A 3593-nucleotide genomic window follows, 5' to 3' on the forward strand; every position below is an offset into this window, starting at 1 on the left:
TCTTCATCACCCCTCTCTTCTTCTTCTTCCTTGTTTCCTTGGGCTTGCTGACCTCAGATAAGGTCTTTGTGGGCTCTGTGTTGTCCAGGTATTGGTCCATCTGGTTCAGGGCGGCTGCAGCATCGCTGCTCATGGGAACCGATGCAACGTCCACAGATGCAGTAGGTTGAGCTATGGCCTCTGTGGTGTTCAGTGAGGGAGTTGTAATAAACGGATGGGCGAGGACTTGACTGGGGGTAATCCTCTTTCCGGCATCCATTTCAAGCATTTTCTTCAGCAAATCCACAAAGTCCCTGATGTCGTCAGGCTCAGTAGCATTCTCTTCATCCAGGCTCACCTCCTCCAGTGCATCCAGAGTGCGGAATTTGTAGCGCCTCTTGTCTTTGTAGCGCCTGTTGGTCTGTGTGCCTGTTTGCTTGGTGAACTCCTCTGGAGTCTTTAACCTCCAGCCGCCGGAGCCAAGTCTGAAAAAGGTCTTTGTTTTCAGCCCATGGTTGAGAAGATGGTCTGCAGGCTGACCCAGGAGCTGGACAATGGATCGCATCACGTCATGTTCATGACTGATCCCAGGGAAAGGATCACAGCCAAGATACAACCTGAACATCATACAGCCCAGGGACCACATGTCGATGGCCTCAGAAAACGGCAGACCCAAAATGATTTCTGGAGACCTATAGGGAAATGGCTGAACATCATCAGCGCCAGTCTTGGCTTCACTTCTCGTTATGGCCATGCTGAAGTCGATGAGCTTGACCTCGAAGGGCTTCGTCAGATGATCTACCAGCATGATGTTGTCTGTTTTCAGATCTCTGTGGATCACTCCGATCGTCTTCAGGGCGCCGAGTGCTGTGGCCACTTGTTGGATGATGGGTCTGATCTCATTCAATTCCAGCCGATGTCTTGGTCTGTGCTTCATGAATTCATACAGGCTGATGTCCAAAGACTCGAACTCCATAAATGTCCTAGAAGTCGTTTGGAAGAACTCATGAAATCTGACGATATGATTCTGGTCTGGGTCCACACTCTCCATCAGCCTTTGCAGCATGGCCACCTCTCTTTTAGTGATCCTGAGGCTGTATGCTACAGCCACAGTCTCGCCTGTGTCCTTCTTCTCACATTGGTACACTGATCCCAAGACGCCCTCTCTCAGATGTTTCAAGTACCTGTATTTCTGGTCCATGATGCCTTTGCAGCAGCAAAATACTAATCCCAGAGAGGAAGCCTAGAAGAAGCCCATCTGGTTCAGTGGACTTGCACCGGTCCTACTTATAGCAGATTCAGGGAAATATTTATGACATCACTGATGATGTCATAGACATGGTGACATCATCAGTGATGTCACTCAAGGACTCGATGATGTCATCAGTGATGTCACTCAAGCAAGTGTGATGTCATTAATGATGTCACTCACCAGTGATGTCACTCGAGCAATTACAATCTTATCACTGTACTATACTATAATACTAATGTTACTACAAACAATAATAGGGCGGTGTCAATGTATTTTATGCTGCATTCATTTATGGCCGGAGCTGGCAAGTGGCAAACGCATCATCTCCAACCTACATGCGTCCGAGCTTCAAGGTTTCAAGTTGCAAAACCATGGATGCTGTTAGCTGTTATAAGCTAACAACTAATAACATTAACGTTTAATTGTATGGGTTTAACCAACTATTGTATTGGTATTCTGATTGGTCTGAAAGCTTACTATTGTTGAAGAGAAGAAAAATTTGTCAAAAATGTGTTTTAAATTCTTACAATCGTCGGTGGCCATGTTGAAATAATGTCAAATGACGGGCTGGGAGCAACTAGGGATTGAGAACTCATCATACCCGAGTTTGCGAGTAGGAACTCCGAGTTAATGTGGTATTTTTATTTTACTTTTTCTATAGCAAGTGTCAATTTGCGACATCCGAGTTATAAAGGAATGCAGCATTAGTTTGTGTATCTGTCCTCTTTCACAACAATCCAAGCGTGTACTCCACCATCATGTGTGGCTCGCCCATCATCTCACTCTGGGTCAGATCGCTGAGGATGTCCTGGAAGCCGATGGTCTCATCGTTCCCTCGCAGCGTGTCCAACGCCAGGTTGGAACTCTGCAAGAACGGCAGACGCTGGATCTGTCTCGCTGCGCTGTACTCCATCTGCAGCTTGAGTGGAGCGTGGAGACCCTGGACGTTTCTGAGTGTGGAGAAATTCATCTTATCCTGGTTCAGCTGGAAATTCTTCTCGGACAGCTCCAGTGGGTGGCAGGGAAGGAGCTCATTCTTTACACTGGTGAAGCCGCCACGGAGAGAGTCCTGGACGCCATAAGCCCCCTGTGGACCCAAGCCTGCCACCGGTATGCTGTCCTTCAGCTGACAACGGAGTCCTCGAGTATTCATTGTGGTTCCTTTTCACCCGCTTTCCTTTCAATACCACTGGTCCTACTTATAGCCTCTGCAGAGGAGTTATGACATCATTGCTGTCTGCCAAATCACTGATGTCACCAGTGATGTCACTCGAGCACTCGATTATGTCATCAGTGATGTCACTTGCCTTAAACGCTGGGAAGAAGCACAAACAAAAAAGAGGCATACTGTACATAGTGTAAAATCTGTGAGATTTTATTTGCCCTGGGGTATCAGATACATCCACAAAGACACTGTGCAAAGAAAGCAAAGATTAAGTAACACTTACTGTATGAAGAGTTGGCTAGCACAGATCACATACAAAAAGGATATATCTGCAAGTGAGCATTACATACTGTATAGTATATTGCCAAACAAGTTCATGCTACAAACAACATAAAAATATATGGGAGCTCAAAAATACTAAAGAACACACATGAAACACTTCAATCCATCGACACAAATCAATATAGTGACTGCATCACACACATACCGTCAAATTCAATGTCATTCAAATTTGTTAGACTTTTAAAATCATAATACTGTGCTTTCTTTTCAATTTTTCTAGTTATCCATAGTGTGCTGTCATTAATCTGGATGGCTGTAATGAGCTGCAGGAATCCAGCTGCGACTTGGTTCTTTACAATCGGTTTGCTACAATAGGTGCATGGTGCAATATTGGCAATTGGCAACAATTGAACTCTTGGAAAAGCTATATTTACTGCCCGGTTAAATGCTGCTGGTATTCAATAAAGAGTTATGGTTTTCCTTAAGATCATACAGATGCACACAGTAATATTTTCTAAGTCAATCAAACCAATCGCTCCTTTCTGCATCGAGAGTTTTATCACAACAAAGTTCAAAGAAAGGTCCACTCTGATACACAACTTGAAAAACATGATTGACAAGATAGAATACATGAAGTACATACATGGACTTATTTAAATCATGTGCCGCCTCTATAATGCAGGTTACAACATTCTTAAAAAAGTAAGAAAAATACAGTAAAAGCATAAAGCGATTAGGGCCATGTCAAATTAATCTGTATAGGTCGTCAAGACATTGACTGAGATTGTCTTATTGGCTGTAAGAGATATACTGTATACATACATACTGTTATGTTTCTGTCGCATTGTTATTTCTCCACGTTCCAACATATGGCACTGTCTGTCTGGTCAAGTTGAGTTGGACGTGCTTTGTAAA

At 44.1% G+C, this 3593-nt stretch overlaps 1 pseudogene across 1 annotated transcript; it reads right to left on the bottom strand.

Moving 5' to 3' along the window:
* Window positions 1-1958: 1958 nt before the first annotated feature.
* On the bottom strand, window positions 1959-2384 carry LOC310783079 (proteasome maturation protein pseudogene; annotated as a pseudogene). Its single transcript has one exon. The product of its transcript is annotated as a proteasome maturation protein pseudogene (transcript).
* Window positions 2385-3593: the final 1209 nt, after the last annotated feature.

The sequence above is a fragment of the Poromitra crassiceps genome (genome assembly GCF_964638095.1).
Source record: "Poromitra crassiceps genome assembly, chromosome: 10".
Taxonomy (NCBI): domain Eukaryota; kingdom Metazoa; phylum Chordata; class Actinopteri; order Beryciformes; family Melamphaidae; genus Poromitra; species Poromitra crassiceps.